At 44.0% G+C, this 13,862-nt stretch overlaps 1 protein-coding gene across 1 annotated transcript in view; it reads left to right on the forward strand.

Moving 5' to 3' along the window:
- Positions 1-1,002: 1,002 nt before the first annotated feature.
- LOC137335501 (nucleotide-binding oligomerization domain-containing protein 1-like) overlaps positions 1,003-13,862 on the forward strand; it is a 72,040-nt gene continuing 59,180 nt past the window's right edge. The window contains 1 exon segment of the mRNA XM_068000845.1: positions 1,003-1,060. The gene's annotated coding sequence lies outside the window, so the exon portion shown is untranslated.

Raw genomic sequence — 13,862 nt, forward strand, 5'->3', positions numbered from 1 at the left:
GGCCTGGTCTTAGCCACAGTGCAGCGGCCTGGTCTTAGGCACAGTGCAGCGGCCTGGTCTTAGCCACAGTGCAGCGGCCTGGTCTTAGCCACAGTGCAGCGGCCTGGTCTTAGCCACAGTGCAGCGGCCTGGTCTTAGCCACAGTGCAGCGGCCTGGTCTTAGCCACAGTGCAGCGGCCTGGTCTTAGCCACAGTGCAGCGGCCTGGTCTTAGGCACAGTGCTGAGGCCTGGTCTTAGCCACAGTGCAGCGGCCTGGTCTTAGCCACAGTGCAGCGGCCTGTTCTTAGCCACAGTGCAGCGGCCTGGTCTTAGCCACATTGCAGCGGCCTGGTCTTAGGCACAGTGCTGAGGCCTGGTCTTAGGCACAGTGCAGCGGCCTGGTCTTAGGCACAGTGCTGAGGCCTAGTCTTAGGCACAGTGCAGCGGCCTGGTCTTAGCCACAGTGCAGCGGCCTGGTCTTAGGCACAGTGCAGCGGCCTGGTCTTAGCCACAGTGCAGCGGCCTGGTCTTAGCCACAGTGCAGCGGCCTGGTCTTAGCCACAGTGCAGCGGCCTGGTCTTAGCCACAGTGCTGAGGCCTAGTCTTAGCCACAGTGCTGAGGCCTGGTCTTAGGCACAGTGCAGCGGCCTGGTCTTAGCCACAGTGCTGAGGCCTGGTCTTAACCACAGTGCTGAATTCCGATCTTAGCCACAGTGCTGTGAGGAGGTGCCAAGCAGAGGCAAGGCATTCACACGCATGCACGATGAAGGCAATGCCGTCAGACGTAAATACCATTGGATAGATTGGCAGTATTTGTATAAGCCAAGAGAAAAGCTTTAAACGCAACTGCGATATGGTCGAGTGGACAAGGTCTTCTCCATGTCTGAAGGTCAGACCGACAGCTGTTTCTACGGTTGCAACTTATCTATTCTCTTGGGGGCAAGTTGCATCCTGTTCCTGTCTGTCAAAGTGAAGGCTGTCCTGACACATGCACTCGATATATCTGTCTGTGGATCCACTTCCTGCACATAAAACATTGTTCAAAAAAAACATGGTCAGGATCGGTGCAGTTGCAGAAATGTAAGTACTTCCTCCACAGGAATAGCAGCAGATTTTTGTTTTATAAGGATTCATTACTGAAATAACTCAAGTTACAGTATTCCTCTGGAGTCCTATATATAAGAAGCATGGGTGGCCTGCAATACCTTGGGCAATAGGATACTCTTGGAGCATATCCAATCCCTAACGTTGGTGTCAAGAGGACTGGTGTATGTGGAGAGAGGCTCAGCATAGGCCACTTTTCCCAATTTGCTAAATTCTAGCCTGTTAATATTTAACAGTGGAACACTTTAATCTTTCTTAATGTTCTATTGAAGTAGGATTGCTTTAGTTTATCTTCCCAATTCATCTCTGTACAAGGTAATGGCCTAGAAATTAGTTATGGGCCATTTTTGGGTACTTGACCAGTGGCACGCACACAACACGTGCTCCAACAGGGAGGCCTGAAATTGGGCCCCAGACCTCATTAACGTTAATTGGGTGAGCTACCGACGTCTGTCTCACCCCCACAGGCAGCTGGCCCAATTTTACACTGTTGAATATCGGGCCTCAACCAATGCCTGAAACAAATTATCTGGTCATTTATCACAGCTGTTTGTGGGACCTTGCTGTGTGCAAAATGGCTGCCTCGTTTTCCTACATTACAAAAGTGACTACACTTCAAAATTACTTCATTGACTGTGAAGCACTTTGGGACATCCTGAGGTCGTGAAAGGTGCTATATAAAATCAAGTCTTTCTTTCTCAGGAAACCATGAGAAAAAATATTTTTCCCCTAATTTTTTTCTACCGGTTTGCACGCTGTTTGTTGCTCAGCTGTAATTAGCCATATTAATTTGGAAAGTTTCTTTAAAGGAGTAGTAACCATGGTAGGTTTATTAATAACTTCAAACCATTAAAGGAGTTCTATTGTCACTACAAAAGTGTTTGAAAACCTTTATTTTGGGAGTGGAAAGATCCAGAAGAGTTGTGCAACACTTTTGACTGTGGGACACAGATACTGGTGCTCCAACACTGTACTACTAAGAAGGACAAAAAGAACTTGCATTTATATCTGAAAATGCTGGAGAAGCTCAGCATGTCAGGCAGTATCTGTGGAGACAGAAACAGAGTTAACGTCTCAGGTCAAAGATAGTGTGGCGGGCACGAGGGATTAAATGACAAAAGGGATGATGGTGCAAGGCAAGGCAGGTGGTAATGGGACAGGTTAAGAAACAAAAGATTGGTCAGGAGTAGCTGTAAATGGCAGCAGCAGAATCATTACCAGCACTAGCTGACCGAAAAAATGGGAGCAGTGGTTATGATCTGGGAGAAGGGAATGGAGTCCTTACAGCAAGTGGGGTGGAAGTGTAATCAAGGACTGAAACAAGGAATGTTCCACGTCATCCACAAAAAGGCAGGCATAGCTGGGACCCATACGGGTTCCCATAGCGACACCTTTTATTTGGAGGAAGAGAGTAGAGTCAAAGGAGAAATTGTTCAGCGTTGTTCCATTCCTACTCAGGCCCCCTCCCTCACCTCTTTTTCCGGTACATTGATGACTGCATTGATGCCGTTTCCTGCTCTCGCCCTGAACTGGAAAATGTCATCAACTTTGCTTCCAATTTCCACCCTTCCCTCGCCTTCACAAGGTCCATCTCCAATCTTCTCTTCCCTTCCTCGACTTTTCTATCTCCATTTCTTGGGATAGGCTGTCAACCAGTATCTATTATAAGCCCACCCACTCGCACAGTTATCTTGATTACACTTCCTTCCACCCCGCTTCCTGTAAGGATTCTATTCTCTTCTCCCAGTTTCTCCGTCTCCATCGCATCTGTTCTGACGATAACACCTTCCGCACCGGTGCTTCTGATATGTCTTCCTTTTTCCTCATAATATGATAGAATTCTTCATTAAGTTTGAAAGAAATTAATGGGACTGAAAGTCGATAAATCCCAAGAACCTGATGATCTACATCCCAGGGTTTTGAAAGAGGTGGCTATAGAGATAGTGGATGCATTGGTTGTCATCTTGCAAAATTCTATAGATTCTGGAATGGTTCCTGCAGATTGGAGGGTGGCAAATGTAACCCCACTATTTAAGAAAGGAGGGAGAGAGAAAACAGGGAATTACAAACCTGTTAGCCTGACATCAGTAGTAGGGAAAATGCTAGTATCTATTATAAAGGATGTGATAACAGGACACTTAGAAAATAATAATAGGATTTGGCAGAGTTAACATGGATATATGAAAGGGAAATCATGTTTGACCAACCTATTGGAGTTCTTTGAGGATGTAACTAGTAGAATAGATAAGGGGGAACCAGTGGATGTGGTTTATTTGGATTTTCAGAAGGCTTTCGATAAGGTCCCACACAGGAGGCTGGTGAACAAAGTTGGAGAACATGGAATTGGGGATAATATACTGGCATGGATTGAGAATTGGTCAGAGAGTAGGAATAAATGGGTCTTTTTCAAGTTAGCAGACTGTGACTAGTGGGGTAGCGCAGGGATCATTGCTTGGGCCCCAGCTATTCACAATCTATATCAATGATTTGGATGAGGGGACCAAATGTAATATTGCCAAGATTGCTGATGACACAAAACTAGGTGGGAATGTGAGTTGTGAGGAGGATGCAAAGTGGCTTCAAAGGGATATAGACAGGCTAAATGTGTGGGCAAGAACATGGCAGATGGAATATAATGTGGAAAAATGTGAAGTTATCCACTTTGGTAGGAAAAACAGAAATGCAGAGTATTTTTTAAATGGTGAGAGATTGGGAAATGTTGATGTTCAAAGGGACCTGGGTGTCCTTGTACATGAGTCACTGAAAGCTAACATGCAGGTGCAGCAAGCAATTAGGAAGGCAAATGGTATATTGGCCTTTATTACAAGAGGATTTGAGTACAGGAGTGAGGATGTCTTACTGCAATTATATAGGGCCTTGGTGAAACCGCACCTGGACTATTGTGTACAATTTTGGTTTCCTTACCTAAGAAAAGGATATACTTGCCATAGAGGGAGTGCAACGAAAGTTCACCAGACTGATTCCTGGGATGGCGGGATTGTCGTACGAGGAGAGATTGAGTAGACTAAGCCTGTATTCTCTAGAGTTTTGAAGAATGAGAGGTGATCTCATTGAAACATACAAAATTCTTACAGGGCTTGACGGGGTGGATGTAGGGAGGATGTTTCCCCTGGCTGGGGAGTCTAGAACCAAGGGTCACAGTCTCAGAATAAGGGGTAGGCCATTTAGGACTGAGATGAGGAGAAATTTCTTCACTCAGAGGGTGGTGAATCTTTGGAATTCTCTACCCCAGAGGGCTGTGGCGGCTCAGTCATTGAGTACATTCAAAACAGAGATCGACAGATTTCTAGATATTAAAGGCGTCAAGGGATATGGGGATAGAGCAGGAAAATGGCGTTGAGGTAGAAGATCAGCCATGATCTTGTTGAATGGCGGAACAGGCTTGAGGAACCAAATGGCCTACACCTGCTCCAATTTCTTATGCTCTTATGTTCTTATTTCCCGACTTCTGCCCTCACCCCTTCCCTTCCCTCCCAGAACCATGATAGGGTCCCCCTTGTCCTCACCTTCCACCTCACCAGCCTCCACATTCAACGTATCATCCTCCGCCATTTCCGCCACCTCCAGCGTGATCCCACCGCCAAATACACCTTCCCCTCCCCTCCCCTTTCAGCATTCTGAAGGGACCGCTCCCTCCGCGACACCCTGGTCACCCCCAACACCTGATCTCCTCCCCACAGCACCTTCCCGTGCGAGCCCAGGAGATGCAACACATGCCCCTCCACCTCCTCCCTTCCCACCGTCCAGGGCCCCAAACACTCCTTCCAGGTGAAACAACGATTTATTTGTACTTCTTTCAATTTAGTATACTGTATTCATTGCACACAATACGGTCTCCTCTACATTGGGGAGACCAAACGCAGACTGGGTGATCGCTCTGTCTGCAAACGTGACCCTGCCCTATCGGTCGCTTGCCATTTTAATTCCCCTTCCCACTCCGACTCTGACCTCTCTGACCTCAGCCTCTTACACTGTTCCAATGAAAGCTCAACGTAAGCTCGAGGAACAGCACCTCATCTTTCGTTTAGGCACTTTACAACCTTCCGGACTCAACATTGATTTCAATAACTTCAGATCATTATCACCGCTCCCATTTTTTCGGTCAGCTAGTGCTGGTAATGGCTCTGCTGCTGCCATTTACAGCTACTCCCGACCAATCTTTTGTTTCTTAACCTTTACCACTCTCCTTGCTTTGCATCATCATCCCTTTTGTCATTTAATCACTCCTGCCATCCACTCTATCACAGACTTTCCCTTTTGTTCTTTCCTCCCCTCCCCTCCCTCCCTTTCCTTGCTCAAAACCTTTAATCCTTTTAACATCTTCCAGTTCTGATGAAAGATCTTTGACCTGAAATATTAACTCTGTTTCTTTTTCCACTCTGCCCCACTTGCTGAGCTTCTCCAGCATTTTCTATTTTTATTTTAGATTTCCAGCATCCGCAGTATTTTGCTTTTGATTTTGCATTTATATCTGTTTTTTTCAGTGATGTTGGTTGAGGGATAAATCTTGGCCAGGACACCAGGGCGAACTCCCCTGTTCTTCTTCGATAAGTCTCATGGGATCTTTTATGTCTACCTGAGAGGGCAGACGGGGCCTCGATTTAACGTCTCACCCGAAAGACAGCATCTCCGACAGTGCAGCACTCCCTTGACAGTGTAGTACAGTACAGTACTACACTGGGAGTGTCAGCACTAGATCATGTGCTCAGGTCTTTGGAGTGGGACTTGAGCCTTCTGATTCAGAGGTGAGATCGCTACCAACTGAGGCACAGATGCTGCACACAGGCAAGATGACTGAAAGCAGGACCATAAAAGTGGTTTTGCAGAGGCTTTTAAAGGCAGCTAGGGAAGTAGCAGGGCAGAGAGATATAGGGACGGATTGAAAAAGGAACCATGATAGAAATATTACTAACAGACTGTAAAGTTTAAAGGAGTCTATCGTGCATCCTGTTGATGGGAGAATACATGTGTGGATGTTGATTGCCTCTTCGAGTTTGTGTTGAAAGTAGAGTTTCTGGCAGTTGAGGTCTAACGTATACTGCAAGAATTTTCAGGGAAACAATGTGTGGAGTTGGAGCAAAGCCACATCACGTTATATTGTGAACTGAGGCTATCTGTTCTGTTGAGCTGGCCTGGTGAGCTGGCTCAAAAATGGACCTGTCATTGGAACTGATATTTGGAACTTTGGTGGTGAAACCAGCAAATCAGAACTGGCTAAAGGGTCTCAAGCTGTTTCTTAATTTCTATTCATAATGGTCTAGGTCAGTGTTGTCCAATGCATTAGCCGAGAGCCACATGTGGCTAATTAGGAATCCAACAACAACAGCAACAACTTGCATTTATATGGCGCCTTTAAAGTAGTAAAACGTCCCAAGGCGCTTCACAGGAGCGTTATGAAACAAAATTTGGCACCGAGCCACATAAGGAGATATTGGACAGGTGACCAAAAGCTTGATCAAAGAAGTAGGTTTTAAGCAGGAGAGGAGAGGTAGGGAGGGAATTCCAGAGCTTAGGGCCCAGGCAGCTAAAGGCACGGCCGCCAATGGTGGAGCGATTCAAATTGGGGATGCGCAAGAGGCCAGGGTTGGAGGAGCGCAGAAATCACGGAGGGTTGTAGGGCTGGAGGAGGTTATAGAGATAGGGAGGAGGGAGGCCATGGAGGGATTTGAAAACAAGGATGATAATTTTAAAATTGGACTGGGAGCCAATGTAGTCAGTGAGCACAGGGGTGATGGGTGAACGGGACGTGGTACGAGTTAGGATACGGGCAGCAGAGTTTTGGATGAGCAAGTTTATGGTGGGTGGAAGATGGGAGGCCGGCCAGGAGAGCATTGGAATAATCAGATGTGGCTAATTACATTTCTGATTAGTAAATAAATGAATAATAGACACTGTCGTTGGGCATGTGATCTCAATATGTATATTCACACGGTGTGTGCATGTGAACTGTCACCTTTTTGTGTGTTTGTTGGTGACATGGTAAGACAAAAAGCAGAGTGTGCGAGTGTTTTTTGATTATTGTGAGTGTTTTACTTCCTTGGTTACTGAATGGTAATAGATGTCAGTTAGGTAAATATACACGTGTGTGAGATACATTTATCTGTATTGTGTGTAAGGCGTTTTCTACTACAATTGGTGCATGTGGCTAAAACGTAGTGTCACGTGGTAATACCTGTGGGTAGTCAGCAATTTCTATTGGCTAGGTGAATTGGAAGTAGTACCAATACAGAATAGAAGTGCTGAGGAAAGCAAATGTTAAGATTGTAAAAAAAAATGCAGCACTCAAATTGCTGCGAACTATTTCAAACCTAACTTCCAGAGTAGCTGTTATTCACTGGTGGGGGAATGTCAGGGATTGAAGTGTGAAAGAGGCTCAAAGCAGAAGTTGGGAAATCTACAGTGGGGCTTAGAAGCCAATTAAAGAGCTGCGTAGATATATCTGGGAGGAGGAAGTCATTTTACAAGTTGTCCTGGTAGATTTTGATTGACATTTAACAGTGATGCCTATTGGGTAAATATGATCTCTCACACCCTCGCTGGTCCGAGATGTTACTCTGTGTAACACTCAATATTTAAATTTGTTTATTCAACGTAAACCTTGCTGAGCTGTAGGCTGCCTCCTGCATGTTTTGTGTGGAGGGTGATTTTGCCATGGATCTGTGCTTAATGTACTGTTTGTCAGTCCGTTTTCTGTGTTTTAATTAACTACTGTTGCTTTGTGCAACCACCTTCAGTGCCCTACCAAACTTGATATTGAGAAGGGAGTCAGGCCTTTCTCTGAGAAAGTTGGGCTGTGAAATTAAATAACTTCTCAAATATGCTTGTAAGGGCCTCATCCAGGCAGGAGAAAGGTCTCACATAATCTTTTGAGTGCAACTCTGCACTAAACATTTTAAGCCCAATTCACTTCCCACTCCTTTTTAGAAGGCATCTTACAAATTACCATTGTTCTACACAAGGTTGAATGCTTCCATCCCACACAAACCAGAACTGATTGCTTGCAATATCTGATCAGTAAAGTTCACACACAAATGTTTAATGAGCTGGTACTATATTCCTTTGTGCACTGTTTTTTTTAAAGCGGGCATTAGCCCGCTGACAGTAAATGGAAGTGAAACATACAGGCGGTGAGAATGGCAATAAGGATAATAATGGGTCTGAAATCTATGAGTTACAAAGAAATAAAAACAGAAATGTTAAAAAATACACAGCACTAAAAGAAAAAAATAGGTTGAGGATAACGAAAAGATGGCTAACTTGGGTCATTGCTCTGTTTCTAACATCTTCTGGGGAAGATTTTAGGGAGTTTGCTTTCATATTCTAGACTTAAACTGATGTTTACCTCACTCTTCAAAATTCCTGATTAACTGCTCGCAAAGAGATACAGGCTCGATCTCAAGAAGCAAGGAGATGAAATGGACGGTGTGGCTCTTGAATATGGGCAGATGGAATAGGCTAGCTCTCTGGCCTGCATGGTCCTTTCCCATTCCTACCTCCTTATATTTTCTATAAGCTGAGTTTTTTTAAGATTCTTCACAGGATATTTATCAGGTTTAGTTGTGGGAGACTTGCAAGAACAATCCTCCCAGGAACCTCTGATTTTCTATTAATGCTTCACAGCAATTAAAAAAACAATCAGACACCCCCTGGAGAATTGCAGTGTAAGTCAAGCTAAAGAGAGGACATAAGAAATAGGAGCTGGAGTAGGCCATACGGCCCCTCAAGCCTGCTCCGCCATTCAATAAGAATATGGCTGATTTTTAACCTCAACACCACTGTCGTGCCCGATCCCCATATCCCTTGAGAGAGCCTCTCCACTTGAGAAAAAGCAGAAGAGATTGGGCCTAGTAAGACGTGAACTTATATATGATGTGGAGATGCCGGAAATTTCATTTCCACACCATTCACCTGAGGAAGGAGGAAGCCTCCGAAAGCTTGTGGAATTTAAAATAAATTTGTTGGACTATAACTTGGTGCTGTAAAATTGTTTACAATTGAACTTATATAAGCAAGAGGTGAGCTCAGCATGTTGACATAAGAAACAGCTTGACTTGTAGAATCATAGAATCCTACAGCACAGAAGGAGGCCATTCAGCCCATCGTGCCTGTACCGGCTCTTTGAAACATCTATCCAATTAGTCCCACTCCCCCAGCTCTTTCCCCATAGCCCTGCAAATTTTTCCTTTTCAAGTATTTATCCAGTGCAACTTTTGAAAGTTATTGTTGAATCTGCTTCTACCACCCTTTCAGGCAGTGCATTCCAGATTATCATAACTCGCGTAAAAATGTCTTCTCATCTCGGTGTAAATTTTAATCCCCAAGAACAGGTGGGTTAAAATAACAGCTTTTTGGAGTGGGACCGCATCCCAGCTCCAACTCGCCCACTTTTGGGTTTAACCCAGGCAGGTTTGCCAGCGTGTGCACAGCAGGCACCAGGAAGTCCCACCCCCACTTAAAGCCTGCAGGCCGATACTTAAAAGGGCAATGTACTTCACTGAGATACTTGAGGTACTTAATATTTTGTGTATTGGGTTTCCCATCACTTCCCATTCATGTCAGGGGAAAGCAGGCGGGAAGGGCCAGATCCATGAGGTGAGTGCCATTATTGCACTGCTTGTGGGCCCGGAGGAGCAGGAGTGCTTCATCCAGGCCCAACAAGCTCACCTGGCCGATAGGACGCCCGCGATCGGCTGCCCCCCCCTTCCCCCCGATGGTGGACCTCTCCCCTGATGGCGGACCCCCACCTACCTCCGACTCTTCAAGTCTCGGCTCCTCAATCTTCTCCCTGGACCCCCAATCCTTTCCCCGGCCCACCTGATCTCCTCCCCGGCCCGTGATCCCTCCCTCCCTCTCTCCGATTCCCAGCTGCAGGCCTTCCTGCCCGAAAGCCAGCCAGCCTGACGGGCGCGAACCCCAGAAATGAAATTCATTGGCTTCATTAAGGCCCCTTTACCTTCTGGGTTTTGCACCCGAAAACCTTCCCCCCCGCTCCCTTCCTGGTTTCTTGCTAAAATTTACCTCTTCATCTCTGGCTCTTTTGCCAATTACCTTAAATCTGTATCCCATGGTTACCGACCCTGCTGCCACTGGAAACAGTTTCTCCTTATTTACTCTATCAAAACCCTTATGATTATAAAGTTGATGTATAAGTAAGAGAACAGCCTCCTTATTGACAAGCACTTGAACTGTGGAACCACCAAAACACTGATAGCACAACTTTAGTTCAAGATAATGAAGTATTTTGGGCTTTTCAGTATAAAAGCAACATACCAATTTTAAGGAAACTAAAGGATTGACCAGAACCCTGGATTAATTACCTGCTAAAGGAGTTGAGTTTGGTTAAAAGAACGGTTAAACTGACTGTTCAAGAAGGCATGCTGGGAAGGTTGACCACATTGTTATTCAGCAGACTGTCCAGAAGGTTAAATACAAGTCAGCTGGGAGGCCTTAGAAGTTGGTGAGAAGTTGTGAACATCAGATGCTGTAGTAAACCATGGGAAAGTACTGAAGCTTGTTTTGCACCAGCAAAAAGGGTATAAAACCAGCCATTTTAGTAAGTTTGGGGAGACAATCCATGATACTGACCAGAGACGGTTCACAAGAACACCACGCAGGATGGTGATGGGTTATTGACCTCTTAGTCTCCTGAAGTAGAAGAATTTTGCGTTTACTACAACAACAATAACAACTTGCATTTATACAGACGCCTTTAATGTAGTAAAATGTCCCAAGGCGCTTCACAGGAACGATTATCAAACAAAATTTGACACCGAGCCACATAAGGAGACTAAAAGCTTGGTCAAAGAAGCAGGTTGTAAGGGGCGTCTTAAAGGAGGAGAGAGAGGTAGAGAGGCGGAGAGGTTTAGGGAGGGAATTCCAGAGCTTAGGGCCCAGGCAGCTGAAGGCACGGCCGCCAACGGTGGAGCGATGAAAATTGGGGATGTGCAAGAGGCCAGAATTGGAGGAGCGCAGAGATCTCAGAGGGGTGGGAGGGGCAAGGCCATGGAGGGATTTAAAAACAAGGATGAGAATTTTAAAATCACGGCATTGCCTGACCGGGTGTCAGTGTAGGTCAGCGAGCACAGGGGTGATGGGTGAACGGGACTTGGTGTGAGTTAGGATACGGGCAGCAGAGTTTTGGATGAGCTCAAGTTTATGGAGAATACTACTGACTTAAAGGTTATATGAATCTCTATCTGTAAAACTTGTTATATTTTAATGTTAATAAAACCAATAGTTAGAAAAGTATTAAACCTTGCTGATTCTTACCTTTGATTACCCTAAAGAGTTTAGGGAGTTGAAACAATTACGTTACAGTGAGATCATCTGAAGCAGAATGTTATGTTTCCGGCATAACCATGGAGGCCTGGATTAAGCTCGACCACATCTGTGTTGCTGCTGTAGTCATAATCATGTCAAGAAATGATAGCCCAGTTACATCTCTCTGATAGTGTATGAGACACTGGCATGGACATCTCATTCTGGTCAACATCGCTTTGGAATTGCTAGTCCAGGAAAAAGGAGTGGGTTTTCAGTCAGCAAAAAAGATATAAAGATTGCTTAAAAGCAACTCTGAAACAGTGACAAATAGACGTCCATAAGTGGAAACAACTTGCCCAAGATGAGAAAGCATGGCGACAAAACCATCCGTGAAGGCACCTCCTACTATGAGGCCTGTCGCATTTCTGATGCTGAATGTTAATGCCAGCTGAGGAAGTCTCGCTTGAAGAATCAAGATTCCCAACTTGGTATATCTGTGGATGTTCAGTCCGAGCAAAAATAGGCCTCATCAGTCATCAACGATCTCACTGCAGAAAACAAAATTATATTCCGGCTGTCTTATTCGATTTCGAAGGACCAGCGATGATTCCATCACTGGGTGGCTGCAATTCACCATTGTCCTGCAAAACCCTTTGCGATATTCACCAAATTCATTTAAAATAAAATGATTCAATTTGACTCAACTTGGAGTTTGCTGCCCCCTACAAATGGCAAAAGTCAAAATTATCTTTGTCGATGGGAAAGACCTACAAAATTATATAGTCTTTGAAAACGACCCCTTGTAAAGCTTTTTGGCACAGAAACAGGCCACTTAGCCCAACCAGTTTGTGTGGCCAAGTGGGAGGTAATGCATTTTGAAAGAAAGAACAAGGAATGGGAGTATACATTCAATGGAAAGACACCGATAGATGTGGATGAACAGAGAGACTTAGGGGATCAAGTACATAATTACCTGAAAGTGTGAGTGGGGGTAGATGGAGCTATAAAAAAGGCCAATAACATTATTGATTTTATAAATAGAGACATAGAGTACAAGAGGAAGGAGATAATGATGATCTTAAGCGAAAAATGTATTAGCATTTGAAACGGAGGAAGATGCAGTGCTATGAGAAGAGAGCAGGGCAGTGGGATTTGTTGTAGATTGCTCTGACAAGGAGCTGGAATAGACATGCTGGGCCAAATGGCCACCTTCTGTGCTGTAAACATCTGTGGTTCTACAATCTGACTGATTTGCATTGTCATCATCATTGTCCCCTCTAATTTTTTTCGGCCCTGTGCGGAATGAATTTGGGTTTGTGCATCGATATATAGGCTGTGCGGCCACTGTAAAGAAAATCACAACTTTAAATAGAACATGTTTTTATAAAACATTATTCAGGGTGAATAACAAACAGAACAAATGTACAAAATAATGGATAATTGTAACAATTTAATCTTATATTGGCTGATAAATTTATATAATTTATGAAATGGGTTTCTTAAGTTGCACTAGGATTGAGCAGACCAGTCTCGTTATATTTTATTAAAAGTGATCTGATGGGAACGATTCCAATCAGCTTTTTGATGAATCAGTTTAATGACTCTGATTCAAACAGAAATAAATCGTGTGCAATCAGACTATTTAAACTGAGTCAGAAATACAAAAGAGCTGTCAAATCAGTCAGTGTGAATTTGGAGATAGGGAACAGTTTAATTAAAGCTCCCCCTCCCACCTCCCCCCTCCTCCCCACCATTGAATCCTCAGCAGGGTTTAAAAAATTATTGCATTCCAATTGTACATCTTGCAGGTCTCATTAGTTTTGGCTGCCTCTGTGTAAGGCAGGGAGCAGTTTGGTCAGGAAGAACCTGAACTGTGGGAGGGCACGGACAAAGATAAAAAGAAACAATCCTTGGGGTGACTGAGGGCTTTTGGATAGCAGTTATATAAAACAATTTAAATCAACTTCATTGTTTTGATTACAATGTACCAATGTGATTGGAAAGTATATTTTAGCACAATTGTAGAAGGATCTTTAATAACAGTTTTACGCATGATCTGTGTCAGAATTACTTAATTTGTAAATATGAAATATGAAAATTCATAAACGATTACACTATGCCAGGTAATTTGGTTTCATTTGTAGTTTACTTCAGAAGCTAACATCGAATAGAATGGTGACAAAAACTTTCAGTTGCACTAATCGTAGACTGCCTCCAATGTTATTTGCTACCAATGCCTTAAATATGATTGTCTTTAGACTAAAGTAACAGTTCTCCACAATTCGCACTAGAGGTGAAAAACTTTCATTTAATTGAACGCATCTCCTCACTGAATCTTTACTGAATCCTCGTGTGCTGACGTTTTCTGATTGGAAACTCAAATCAGTTTTATCATGAAGGGATGGAAAGGTATATGTATATATACATAAACTTTTACACTATTTGTCCAATGAATGAATATATATATAAATGTTTACACTATTTATCCAATATATAA

This window comes from Heptranchias perlo, chromosome 2 (assembly GCF_035084215.1).
Source record: "Heptranchias perlo isolate sHepPer1 chromosome 2, sHepPer1.hap1, whole genome shotgun sequence".
Lineage (NCBI taxonomy): Eukaryota > Metazoa > Chordata > Chondrichthyes > Hexanchiformes > Hexanchidae > Heptranchias > Heptranchias perlo.